The sequence below is a fragment of the Echeneis naucrates genome, chromosome 20, assembly GCF_900963305.1.
Source record: "Echeneis naucrates chromosome 20, fEcheNa1.1, whole genome shotgun sequence".
Taxonomy (NCBI): domain Eukaryota; kingdom Metazoa; phylum Chordata; class Actinopteri; order Carangiformes; family Echeneidae; genus Echeneis; species Echeneis naucrates.
The window spans coordinates 6039518-6054265 of record NC_042530.1 but is presented as its reverse complement, the minus strand read 5'-3'; the positions used below and the strand labels follow the sequence as shown (position 1 = coordinate 6054265).

Genomic DNA, 14748 nt, shown 5'->3' with positions numbered 1-14748 from the left:
GTGCAGCAGCAAACAGAGGTATCGTGACTCAGTTTGACTTCATCCATGCTGAGGCGCCACCCCCCTCCCGTGGCTACTGTTCACCTGGCAAACAACAGTCAGTCAGTTGTGATTACATGCAACACAGATCAGGAAACAGTGTTGATGACTGAATGACTGAAATCATCTTGGATCACCAGAGTTTTGATAAATGTATTGTTATGGTCTTTTTTTTTTTTAATAGAAAGAACTTCAGAATGATCACGATGAGCCTCCAGTGCAATCAACCTTCTGCTGGCAACAGTAGCTTAACAAGCCAAAGAGAGATGTTGTTTGTTAAGCAATAGTTCTGAGGGACATGGATCTTAAACCTGCTACTTAGGAAGTTAAGGTACAACACCGGATTTGTATGTTGAAATGTGAAGGAGCCATCACCTAAAAGATAACAAGAGATTCTGGAAGCTATTCAGGAAGTTGAGCTGTAAATGTTTGGACATTTTTTTTGGAGGGGGAATTTCAGATGACTTTTCGTGGTTTTCCTGCTGCTGTGACACTGAAAACGTTTTAGGGGTCACATACAACTCCACATAATGTATCACTCCTTATAATATATGATAATTATGGCCAATAAAGACCGTGAGAAAAGCGTCTGTTGGCAACACGGCATCAAGAAGATCTTTTCTCACTTAGCTTATTGGAGCCTGAGAAAATGCCCTGGCTTGTCACAGCTATCCAAAGCTATTGGCTAGTGATGACCCTGACTAAGCCATTTTCTGCTGCCTCTGCACCCGTCTCTCTCTCCCTCTCTCTCTCTCTCTCTCTTCCAGAGCCGCCAAGGAGATTTGGGTGTCCTCACAGATGCCAGTATTTCATGCTTTCGACACGCAGGCTTTCACTGCCTGTCTGCCTGGCAGCTTGGAAAGCAGAAAAGAAAAGGAAAAAAAACAAACAAAACAAAAACAGCATCCTCCTCTCAAAAACTTGCTAGTTACGCTACAAGGACTTGCTTGCCATCCATAAGCTGTTGTATACATCTCATTCCAAAAAGGGACAATGCCGTTAATTGATTTGCCTTCAGATCTCAAATTAGTGCATAAATGGGTGCCTGTTTGCATTTTCTACTTGTTCTTCTTTTTGATTTGGTAAATACAAGCACAAGAGGAAAATTTCCAATATAGACACCTTGAAAGTATAGCTCAGACCAGAATCATCTTTTCCAGACTTTAAGGCTCTCTGAAATGCCTGTCTAATCAGTGGAGTGAAAGTGGGTGGAAGTGAGCTGGAAATGAATATTCAATTAGGAAGATGAGTCCCTAGATCCTCTCCACACTGTCAGCTGTGCGAGTGGTTTGATCATTGATATTCAGTGTTTGTGTCAGACATTACATACATAAGTGTTGACGGTATCAACATCAAAAGCTCAACCTGGAATCAATTTTGGAAAAAAAAACAAAAAAACATTGTCAGGCAGAATACAGTGGAAGTTTAAATAAAGCATATTATATTAAGGGTCATAAAAAATGTTGGGGATTTCAAACACCTCAAAATATCTTTTTATGGTGGGAGTAATCAAAGAAAAGAGCCTGTGTTTTGACAAATAATGCCAGTGTGAGAAGAAACAAACTTTAATTTAGGGATTTATCTTCCTGTAGATACATTTCTGCAAATTTGTAAGTGTTTGGGTGTCCAAGCCAGCAGTGGAAATAAGCAGATAAAATAAAAAGTGATGCTAAATTAAGCTCAGTTCCGCGTCCAGCCAGCAAACTTGTGTTTTGGTGAGCTTGTCGCAGAAAGTGGCTCCTCAAATCTTTGCTGCAATGCCACATTCATTAATCTATAAACGTAGATCTGTGTGTGTGTGTGTGTGTGTGTGTGTGTGTGTGTGTGTGTGTGTGTGTATGTGTATGTGTGTGTATGTGTGTGTGTAGGAACAGATGGAGCAAAGCGATACAGATAAAAGAACATTGTGATATGCATGAACCATGAGACACTGTCCATGGTGCTGAATTCATTCTCCAAACTGCACTAGCTTGCTCTCAGTCAAAGGCGTTCATTCATCCTTCTCTCTTTCTTTCAGTCACACAAACACACAAACACACACACACACACACACACCATTGCTTAGTTCCAGCCAAAAACATATTTTGATCTCCCAGCAAATCTGCTGCCTTGAATTCAATCCAAAACCACTTTTATTATGTATATCTAGATTATCTATACTAAAAATGGCATGTCCCTGAAAAGGCTCAGGGAGTATGCAGGCGTAACTGATGACCTGAAAAAAGTGACGACCAATAAGAGGAGGCAAACCCAGCTAATTCCACAGCCAAAGCCATCACTCAGCCCACAGGGCCAGACTGATGCTTGACCTCCAGCTGTCAGTCCATTTTGTGCTCAATTAGCAAAGAACTCTCCACCGCACATGTGCAAAGATCTCAGCACTTGTGACCTTTTTGTTCCCCACTAATTAAATTACTAATAAATCTAGACACTAAATTTTTCCGTCACAAAAGAGTGGGTGTGGAGGTCAAGAGATGAGAAGAGCCAGAATCAAAGCAACATCAGTGGAGGATTCATCCCCTGTTGGACCCTCTGCAGGTATAAAACTGGGAGCATGGCAACATTCCCACTCACTCAGCTATCAAGATGAATTAAGCCTGAAAGGAATCAAAATAGGAAACGCACGGGTTTCACACTTAAATGCAAAATAAATGAAATTTTAGGAAACAACAGGTCAGCAACTAGAATCACTTACTCTCAGTTGAATCAGTCAGCATTTCTTTCCTGTTTATCAACAGTGAAATGAAACAATGACCATTTGTGTAAGACTCATAGACGTTATGTACAGTGGCCCCGACAGCTGAACACCCTGCACAAGCAAAATTGAAAGATTAATTTAGCAGCACATGGTCCATATATTCACAAACACAGAGCGAGAGAGACAGAGAGAGAGTGACAGCGAAAGAGAGGCAGAAAGAGGTGTCACATGCAAGGATAATAAAATCAGCAACAACAATTGGTCCGTTTCTGTCAGAATCTCGGATTGGTCAGTTTGTTTGCGACATTCTAATTGGTTGGTTTGTAGTAGCTTTGTAGCCATGTCCTGATTGGTTGATCACAGAATAAATACAAATAATAATAATAATTAAAGAGACAAATAATCATAAAAATATGACTACCTCAACCAATCAAAATACAGCTCCTAATTAATAATACTGACAATGCAAAAAAAAAAAAGAAATAAAAAGGACAATCTAAACCAATTTTCCATCTCGTCGTCACTCTCCCTCCTCCTCATCCATGCCTGCCACCTTGGCACTGGTAATGTTTGGCTTAGTACCACAGTTTCCAGCCCCTCCCTCCGCTTCTCCTCTGCTTCCACTCTCCCCCTTGTTTCTCTCCCTGACAGCTAACACACAACATGAAGCTATATGACCGAAGTCAAAAAAATGGCACGTTAGAAACTGCATACATTTTCCTCGTTTTACATGCCTTTGGTTTTGGTCTTGTGTCAGGTGGATGCTGAAACAATGCTGATAACAGTACATTTGTTTCCTGCCTTCTGTAATCTGTGTAGGTTTAATCAGATAAATGATTGTCCATCATGGGATAATCCAGGAATTAATGAAAACACGGCATTTGGTTGATCTCTTTGAATTATTACTATGAAATGTGACTGAATGAACAAACTGAATATAAACAATATCATACATAGGTTCAATGAACGTTTTGAAACAATTAAAAAACAAATGAGATGTTAAAATGACGTCCATGTTTCAATAACAATAATTGAGATCGACCAAAATAGCTGCTAATAAATGACCCTGCAAATCATGAAGCCTGGAATCTAAATCTTTCCCTGAAAACACTTCTCACAGTTGAAAATGGAAGGAAACTAAAACAAATTCAAGACCCTGCTAACTAGCATCAGTATCACCAAGGTGAGCATCATAGTTGGTCCTTCCTTCACTTGCTTCTGTGCAAAAACAACCCTGAGCACCAGCACCAAGCATTCACTCATTCACCCACTAACACACACATACAGTCGCCATCTGTCACGCCGCATCCTCCCCAAGCTCACTTTCCCTCGCCATCCTGCCTGGACACATGCTCACTTAATGAATCCATAACTTTGTTATCGCCTCATTTTGGTGGTTAGTAAGCACCGTAGCTAAATTTACCACTTTGTAATGGACAATCAGCGCAGACTCATCTGCCTGACAGCCGTATTGATTCACTGCACCGTGACGAACAGACCAGTTGAGACTGGGCGGCTGCAGCATTGACCTCCACCTGCTCTCAAGCCCCTGCCATCATCATGTCCATCTGCTTTTCCTTTCTACATCTGTTGACATGGTGATACGTTATGCTACACACAGTGTGTATGTTTTGGAGGTGTAGATAGTGTATTGTGTACATAGTGTATATTTATTTATCCGCAATTTTTTTTTTTATGTAATTGCTTTCTTCTCTTTTCTTCTTATCTATTTTTGACTTTCTATGTGTATTGAGCTGCTGAATCAAACAATTTTCCCTCTTTGATGGATCAATAAAGTGTTATGTTACCTAAGCAGTTGTTACTGAAATTAAAAAGTTTTATAACTTAAATACAACAACCATAAGTCTGTCATGTAAAACTCCACAGCTTCGGAGTCGAACGGACTCCAGTCTCCCACTACACACTGATTGATGTGTTTGCACACACACAGCCTGGATTGGAAGACCAAAAGGAATGGAGCATCCGCACCGAACTGCCTCAGCAGCAGAATACTCAGAGGATCGGAGAGGAGATGATGCCCAAGTTGCTCTGTGCAGTTATTATGTAAAGGCACATGTGCATTGTCTTTAGACAGTTTCACAAGCTTACTGGAAGACCTGTGAAAGCAGTCTGTCACGATTTCAGCGGAAGAAACATTTTCCTATTGCCAGAGGCTTTTCTTTGGATGCAGAAACATTTATGCATATGCAGCTGTTCTGCACGTTTATGTCAACCTACTGGGAATCCTTCAAGGGGGAATGCCATAAAAAAGGAAAGAGCTGAGAAGGAGCTCAGGAGGACTGAGCTACTCATGTTGGCTGGGGTGAAGCAATAAGCTACTAGAGGTGGAGACCCAATCTGATTAGTGAGGGATAGAGTGAAGAAGCTCAAGTCAGACGGGAGGCGTTAACTAGCATTCAAACTAGCCCGACGACCTTTCGGTTAGAAGATGACCACTTGGTCTCTGGTGCAGTTAATCCCTGGAAAATCTGGTTTTACAGACTGAACAATAGTTCCCTCCCCCACAAACAGTCAACACTGCTGCTGCACATATTTGTTTGTATTATGGATATTGCCACACAATCATTTGCAATGGTGGCTGGCTTTTAGGCTACTCCGCTGTAGAGGCGGCATATCATGTTATTGATGAGAGGTAGCATGAACACAAATTATACATTGTCGTCGTGTTATTCATATTTCTTCTTCCTTCCAACTAAATGTCTTTACACTGAAGATGGCTGTGACGTTGCATTCTTTTCAACATTAATTCATGTGCTCAGCATGTCTCTTCTGCAAAGCGCATTAGCCATCTCCTCCTTGTTCTCACACTTGCATTGCCTCCTCATTCATTGGCCCCTGTGCCTGATTTAGCCAGTGCCTTGGGCCTGCAGCAACTGGCAGTAGTATAGAGGGCCATGTAAATGTCACCGTCTCAGAGGCTGTGCTCTGCAGAGCGTGAAATGAAATCTGGCAGAGTTTTAGGGTCCTGCTTCTCCTCACATGGGCATTCCACAGTACATAGGCCCCATATAAAACTCCAGTGGATGTTATGATTACATCTTGGCCCCTCCGCCTCCTTGCTTTATCAATTATTTAAGTGTCAGACCAAAAAATGTTGCCATTACTTCCCCATGAGAATAAATATCTTCTCAAAATGATTACTATTATCAGTCAAAAAACAGATTACTATCGGTGTTTTGTACATTTTGTTATCTTTGCTAATCCAAAGTAATCCTATGCACCATGCAACCATATCACCGTTACTAAATGTTTCATGCCCTTCCTGAATGCGCATGCAGTACACCGCATACCTAAACAAAGAGGGAGATCTTGAGGGACAGCTTGATATCTAACCACTCAAAGGTCAGTCAACATCATATGTGTTTCTGAGAGACTAAAACCCAACATTCTTTCACAACCTGAAGAGAGAGAGGAGCTGCGAGCACTGCACGTTGACACAGGAGGACGATGAGTGGTTCAACATTTCACTGCAGGAAAAGTTCTCTGCAGAGTTTCCGCTACAGGAAGATTGGCAGTACGCTTCAGTGCCTTTCTATCAATTAAACTCCAAGACCTGAAGGGGATATGTAAAGCTGAGAAAGTCCTGAAAATTAGACTGCTGACGTATCACATTTCCTGCTCTGACATTTGGGCCACGCAAGTTTAATTCTTCTGTTATTTTCTGTAAACTGACAGAGGGGTGTCAGCATTCAGACGAGCTCAGTGAAACCCACATATTATACTCTATTCACACGAGATGAGATCCATTAATGACTGGCATCAAAAAATATCTACACTTTCAAATACCCATTGTTGAAATTACCCTGTCTTGCTTATCATCTCTATTCATCTCTCAGTCAGGCACTTAAAGTCAGCCGCTTTTGGACATTTTACAAATAGGCTCTTCTTCCATTTAGAGCTGTTCCTTTTGCAGCTTATCTTGTGTAACTGGCTCTTAAATAAATCTCCTTGCTTTAAATAAACTAGAGCAATGCTCACTGAAGGCTTTCCTTGAAGTTGGGTCACATGATAGCCTGGACCTCCCATAGAGACACTGACAGGTCCATGACATGCTACTGCCGATTTCAGTATATTATGTGCTCAGAGTACTGGCTGTTTTAATGTATAGTTATTGATTTCAGTACATAAGGAGTGTTATGAGTTGTGATACATATGAAGGATGTGAAAATGGGCACTGTAGATGTAATGTGAGCCAGCTCCATTGATCCTATGAGCTTTAAGGTGGCTGAATGTAACTAGAATAACACACTCTCGCATTGCGTGGCAGAGACAAGAAAGTGAGAGAGGAGTCATTGCTGGGGAGATCTTCGTCATGTCTCTGATTCATCGTCATCTTCCCTCTCCTGTCACAGCCACTGAGAGGCGGCCAGGCCAGCTGCTGCAGGGCAATGTAGAGAGCGATAGCATGCAGGGAAGCTGGCAGGTTAAGAGAAGCCCCCCTCACTGCTCCACCAAGCCAGTTTTCACCAAACTGAATCTGCGACTAACAGGACTGTGTGGTCCATTGGGGGGATATGATATCAAAAAAAAAACCTTGATAGCAAATTCCAAAAATTTTCAGCTGCCATCCTCATCCACATTGTCGCCCACGCTTCAATAAGCAAAGCAGCTATTGGCTGTCCTAAAAGTGCAAGAAGTCGCTAAATGATGGACTACATGGATTCGCATGTAGTTCGAATGGATGCTGTAGGAGGAAGCATTAAGGCCGTTCCTCCTAAATTTTATAAAACTCCAACTCTCTAGTCTGCATCTTAAAACTCCTTCCCAAGAAATGCAAGGGTTCAAAAGAATGACCGTGTACAGAAATACTAGACAGCTCTTTCTTGCTCCAAACTATTCATTACAAGATTCCTCATCAGTGGGAGCAGTGAGAATGGCTCAGTGATTTGATATTATAGGATGCAACACCTGCGCTACAGTATGTAGAGGTCAAAAAGGTTGTCATGAGACTGATTGTCTACTTTTCCTGCCCAAGACTATACCGTCTCGGCAGGTAAGGTTTCAGGATTACCACAAAATATGATTATTACCAATGAAATAATCCATCTAGTGTGCACGAGGAACAACAAACACATTAAAAAGGCTTTTTTTGAAATGCTGAGATGATGCCAGGCACTGTTAGGCTGTCTGGACAGTCAGAATATAAACATCATGAGTGTCTATGATAATCTAGTCAACAAAAGTGACAAAACACGAATTCAGTTTCAAACATTACATGGCAAAAAGTAAACAATATTCAGACTACCTTACATTGTTCCATCATTGCTGTACTCTTTAGCGTCGCCTGTCCTTTTTCCTCATTCTCCTAACACTTCAGCCTGCCTGATAATGTGGCTTTACTATGTAAACATGCTGATTGTGCGACAAAGTGATCTAGATTTAGATGTGTTATGTTTGAAATTGTACTGGAAACCTGTGGTGGGAAGTATTTGTTGCGTTTCTACAAGCATTTATATATTTCAGTTTCCGAGCCATGTTTTCTGATGGATATATACATTTCATATATGCCAAAAAAAAAAAAAGAGTTATTTCAACAAGAAACAGCACACAACTCACTCCCATGCTGAGGCGTCACAGCTGAAGCAATGAGGGGCTCCACTTTGCTCCGAGGAACAGAATATCAAGTTGTAATAGAGAAAAGTGAACATTTGAACTCCTAATGGAAAATAATTCTAACAGCATGACAGCTATTTGATTTTTGGTTATATTTGATAGTGAGAAAGAGAGAGAAGTAGAAAATTTTATTACTTTATATATACGAATATTTCCTTGTTCCATACAATCATTGTTTAGGGTCAAAGGTTTAGTTCAGCAATTCTTTTGAATAATGATTTATTTATTTGTGTCATGATTCTAACATCAAGTCAAAAAGTGCATTTTCTTGTTTTTCATTTTATTGTAAGATTACTCTCCCATTTCTTCCATCCATCCATCCATCTTCTACCGCTTTTCCATTTCTGGGTCGCAGGGTGCTGGAGCCAATCTCAGCCAATGTTCCGGGCGAGAGGCGGGGTACACCCTGGACAGGCCGCCAGTCCATCACAGGGCCAACACACAAAGACAGAGCTGAACACTACGCCGCCGTGCTACCCTATCCATTTCTTCCAATGTTATGTATTCACTCATGTATTCCTTTCACAATATGAAGTCAAAGGTCAATAATCGTCCTCCAATGCTTGTATTAATTCATATACTCAGGATGGTACTTTTACACTCCTTGCACATGTTGTTATCAGAGTAACACTGTATGCAGTCTCACAATGGTCTAAGATAATTAGGATTTGAATAAGACTGAAGAGAATTAACCTAGGGCTGCAACTAATGTCTGTTTTTATTATTGATTATGATTTAAAATGTGAGGAAAATGTGAAAATGCCTGTTAAAATTTCACTAAAAAGACTAAGGAACCTAGGGAATACACATTTTAGAGAACAACAGTTAAAACTGACTGATGAGACAGCCAGAAGTAGGTAGGTCAAGTGCACATGTGCTGCATGTGCATACACATCTATGTCTGCCTCCATGATAAGGAATAAAGTCCGTCTTTATGAGACTGCAAGCAATCTGAGACAGAAGTATGCGTCATATGTAATCCTTCCTGAACTACCGATTCCATTATTAAGCCACAAATCTGCTGCTCTCAGACACATATTGTAAGTATAATTCCTGCAGGTGACCACACACACCATTATACTTCATTAATACCATCCAGAGAGAGTTATCTCTGGGATGAATGTTTCCCCAGAGGAGGTATTTCTATATCCATCCAGGCCCTTTTCCAAAACATCAGCTGAGAAATTCACAATATAACACTATCAATAAGACTGTTTAAACAAGCTGGTCAGCTCGCAGAGAGTTTGTGTTAGGAATAGCAATGGTAAGATATGTGCGCTATCACCCCAGACACAAGTTCAGTCACACTTGAAAATTACGTTACATTCAGCAGCTGTTTCCAGCACAGAAAGGGATATGCATCAGTGCTGAGAGGGAGGGTGCATATAGGCAGTCCTCCCCAGCGTCCCTGGTGGATTATGTTACCCAACAATGGACCTGGCCTTTCACAGTCAAAGCATGCTCCAATGGCTGGAAGGCATACAAACATGCCTCTCTTCCCCCTTCCTTTGCTCTCCCACCAAAATTGATGTTGTCCCCTGGCAAATGCAGGTCTACAGTATGTCTTTATATCAACAAATGCATGCCCTAGTTTCTGGTGAAAGGCAAATAAGAAAGCGGGCTATCTCACTAAAGCATTTTAACAGAGCAAACTGTCGTGCGAATAGAATCACATGCGAAACAGGAGCCAGTGTGCCTACATGCTTTTGAGGGTAAAAAGAATTTAGCTTCACCAAAGTAATTAAATGCTGGTCAAAGCAAGAGACCTCACAGGACTGTGGAAAGATAATGATATGGGAGACATAGCGTACGCCATTGTGTGTTTTTAATGCATGTAGAGAAACTCACACCATCAGCACAGAGATGAAGCAACAGCCTGAGGCATAGACTGCAGTAAGTCCTGCAGGCATGAGCTGGCATGAAGGGAAGCGCCGCTCTTCAGACACTCAATACCTGAGACTTAAACACTGTTGCACAGAGATATATCCCTCAGCAGAATACTGTAGACACAGCAAAGTGACTTCATCACAGCATCGCGCTTCAGTTGTAGCTCCAGATTAATTATATTTGACATTTGAGTGACTGTCTGAGATAAATGAACATGCTGAGGTGATTGCACCCATCCAAGAGCACAAAAAAAAAAGAAACCTCGAAATATCAGACATGTTTTCCAGAATAAATCCTAGGAAGCAGAAAGTGATTTTTTTTTTCATCCTAAAACTCCTCAAAAGGCAGATTATCTCAGAAGAGCGGGATTAGTACATTTATTCGAGGACTGAGTCTATGTTCATTCAGTGTGAGTAACAATCTGCGATGGTACAGGGAGGCTGGTTTCATAAGCAGCGGCACACACACTCCTCATGGGACCCTCGGTCTTTGGTGAATACAGGATTTATAAAGAAGATCAGCTCTCTCTAAACCTCACAGTTTTGAGGGCAAAAACATAAGGTTCTCTTCTCGTTTTCCCTGAGGTAGCACACAACTCGTGCTGCTTGCTTTTGAAGAAAAAAAAAAAAAAAAAAAAAATCACGAGAAAAGCTGAAGAAATTAAATTGGCATACCGACAGCTGACATACTTACAATCGGAACAGTTAAGTGCGGCGTAAAGGACGCATGGTGAGATTACTGGGCTGGAGCAGGGGTGCTTGCAGTACTCCAAGCCAAACTAATAAGTGCCATTGGTGTGGGGACGAAGCCTTGAACACAGCAGATATCCTGCTCTTCAACAATTGAAAAGCAACAAGGTGTAGTGGGACCTGATAGGGCTCTGTTCGGGAAAACTGTGCTATAATTAATTAAAATTCAGCAAAGAAAAGTACACAGTCTGGAAATATAGCACACCAGAGAATACCGCTGCAGCTGACTCATCATTGCTGTCATCCACAACAATTATTAGAACATGATTGGAACTTCCGGCCTGCCCTGATAAAACCTGAGGGGGACAAGTTATGAGCAACAGCTATGTCATCATTGTGCATCGTGAAATCTTCTTAACTGTCAACATCCCTTATTTTTATTGTAAACCCCCTCCAGCATTAGAAAGCAATATTTGGGCCACTACTAGTCTGAACCCCCCCCCCCCCACCACCACCACCACCACCCCCAGGCTGCTCAAATCTGTTGGACCTTTCACAATTTTACTTTAATGTCACGGTTCTGTGGCATCAAAGACGAGCTCAAAACAGGACAGCAAACACACAAACGAGGCCGTTTGGCCTGCTTATGATAACACATTTACATCAGGACATGATTCTCTGCGTAGTTGCGTGAGGAAGCCAGATGTGCTTTTGGTAAAAATTACAGTGGGAAAAGTATACATAAAGATATACATAAAGATTCAAGAACTCCCATCTCCCCTCGAACGCATCATGAGGAGAGCAGAGGCTGAAACAGGCTGAATTTGGTATGTTAGAGGAGATCGCATCGTGTTTTAGTTTAACACAGACCAGAGCAGGACGGGCCTTCAACTAATTAATGTGGGAATAGAAAGAGGAAGTCACAAAAGATCCTGAAGTCAGTGGTTTGTTATGTCATTGGTGAGGTGGCTGAGCAATATGGAAATGACACCGAAGGAAGCTACCACAGCTGATTACAGCATCAAGACAAAAAGGAAACTATTGAAGTACAGGCACAGGGTTGAAAGTTCAGCACTGAGTCCATCATTATGGGAATCTGTGAACGGAAAGGCAGCTAATGATCACTCCAGCACGCCATCCACACAAACATCCACTGCAGGCAGCCATACGAGAAGGATGCAGATGGTCCTCTAATGGGAGGATGCAGCATTGGGGGTGTTGGAGGTCGGGGACGGGGGGAGGGGGCGTTAAGGAAAATGATATACATTTATGGTACGGGCAAGTGACGCGAACACAGAAGGTAGATCCAAAGATTGCAGGATCATTTGCTGCTTCTTTGAGTTAAGAGGAAGTGCCATAAAACTGTTTGCCTTGAAATACTTCTCACTTAAAGTAAAGCAAGAAACAAACGAGAGATGGGAGAAATTTGCTAAACGGCTTTTCTTTTTTTTTTTTTTTTATTTTGTCCAAGCACATTACATGAAATCTGAAAGATCTGTGCAAGCCGCAGCTTTCAGGAAATATTCCCCTTTCTACATTATTTCAGTGTCTAATTCTTTTTAAAAGCATGCATTTGTTTGACCTCTTAGCCTTGATCCCGTCCCAATGCCCTTGACTGCCGCTCTGCCTCTGCTGAAGAGCAACAACTCCAATTAGCTCAGTGCCTCTTCACGCACCCAACAATAATTAGAGTCTATTCTAATTGTGTGTAATTTTCATCTACACCAGGAACCATTAACACAGATTTATTCTCCTGGACAAAGTGATTCTGCATTTACATCAGACAAGTGATCCATTCATACTGCAGCTGGAGTTAGTCTAGGGAGTAATTTACGGATGAAGTGTTATTCATTTATGCCAACTTAAATTCACAGGATACAACTTGTGGCTGCGTTTTAATGCCTGGAATGGCACATTCAATCTGGAGCCGTGCCGTCTGTGCAGACCACATGCAACAACATCAAGGCAATTACCAAGGAGGCAGATTGAACCAAAGAACCTGAGTAAATCCATGAAACAGACAGATTGCAATGGGAATGAATGTTGAATGAGGAAGACGCAATGGCAGACGCGGTTTCTCCGTCAAGGCGCACAGAAATGTAGGCTGCCTGGATCTTTTACTCCTTTCTCATTGTCACTTAGGGCAAGTGGCAGGGAAGGCTGTCAACAAGCCACGAGGGGGGTAAAAGCTGTCCAACACAACTTAGTCGAAAACAAATGCCCCCTTATTCAACGAAGAGCCCAGGTTGACTGGAAAGTTATGTGAATTTTAAACCATTAACGCAATCTGCCAGGTGAAATGTGGAAAGCAGCACGACGAAGACCGCATATTCAACAGAAGGAAAGCAAAAGTAGTCCATGATACAAAAAAAAAAAACAAACAAACAAACAAACAAGCAAACAGAAAACATCTGTTTAAACAGTTTAACTGATGACAAAGGCAAACAAATTGTGACCGCAGAATGAATGAAACGAGCAAACATTTTGCGCATTTCCCCCCCTTACCTTGTCACACAGCGGACTGTCCTTCCGGGAATCGCCTCGCCGAATAAAATCCTCCTGAAGGTGGCTGAAACTGCCTTCTTTGCCTCGCTTGCTGTTTCAGCAGTCGGGGGTTTGACGATGCAGCCGGTCAGTCGGATGGTAAGGTCCCCTACACTGTAGTATCTTCCTGTATCGCTCCGTCTGCAGCCGCAGAAGCATCACTGAGCGTGTGAGACAACGCTGCACATGAACAGAGACCCGCAAAGTCCGGCACGGAGTCCGCTCTCTGGATCTGGATCTGGATCTGTGAACCCGCCAAGTTGGACTCCTCACATCATTCTGCAACACATGCCAGCAAAACACAATGCAAATGACATTAAAAGTGTGTTTATTTTTAATAATGGTGGTGTGCAGGGCGAATGAAGCAAAAATAGATTTAATGCTTCCTGTGAAGGGACCACAGGTGAATTTCAATAATGAGTGATGAACAAGTCATCTTAAACTGAGGAAGATGTTATGTGCGTTCAACTCACATAACTCACATTCAATCTCATATTCGGGATAGAAATGGTCCACATCCAACCTCGTGGTATCATTGTTATAGAAAACAAAACATCCCTTATGCATTGTTAACAGCTGAAGAGCTTTTTCTCATCTAAAACAACGCAATAATCACACACACACACAGAGTAGCGACAGTTGTTCAACTCAGCACACACAAGCACATCACACAGGCTTCTTCCATCACCCTCTGTCTCTCTCGAGCAGCGATACTGATGAATGACTGGAGGCAACTCTGCTGGGATAACCAGCAAACCAGGCCGGCCTCTGCTCTCAGCCTGGCAGGCAGTCCTAGATCTTATAACAAGGTTGCACACTTCAGTGGCATAACCCTGGCAACAGCAGCTGCACCAGCAAACACTGAAGTCGCTGTAGGCTACTGTGTGCACCAAAGTGGACTTTGCAAGATCAGGGTTTAACCAAATCAGCTGTGGGTTTAGCATATTAATTGGAGGCTCTTGGTTTGGAAGAGATACTGCATAGGAAAATGTCCACATTGAGACATTATCCGGGGATTTACTGTAGCCCCGGGCCTTTACATCAACCAGCAATCAACTATTTATTGGTGGCAGTCAGTCAATAAAGGCGTTCCCTGAAAGTGTCGGTGAAATCAATATTCCCTCATGGCTCAACGCGCCCAAAGAGGAAGAGAGAGTTGGAGGGGTTGAGAAAAACACATAAGCCGTTCCATAACGAGCGGTCACACTTGCACTGTATGCAAATAAGATTGATTATCTGTGTTTCTAGTGAAGCATC

General features: G+C 42.1%; 1 protein-coding gene across 3 annotated transcripts in view; it reads right to left on the bottom strand.

Moving 5' to 3' along the window:
* dlgap1b (discs, large (Drosophila) homolog-associated protein 1b) overlaps positions 1-13605 on the bottom strand; it is a 79026-nt gene extending 65421 nt beyond the window's left edge. For all 3 annotated transcript variants that reach the window (XM_029529417.1, XM_029529415.1, XM_029529418.1), the window contains exon 1: positions 13453-13605. The gene's annotated coding sequence lies outside the window, so the exon portion shown is untranslated. The remainder of the gene's footprint in view (positions 1-13452) is intronic.
* Between the last annotated feature and the right edge of the window lie 1143 nt (positions 13606-14748).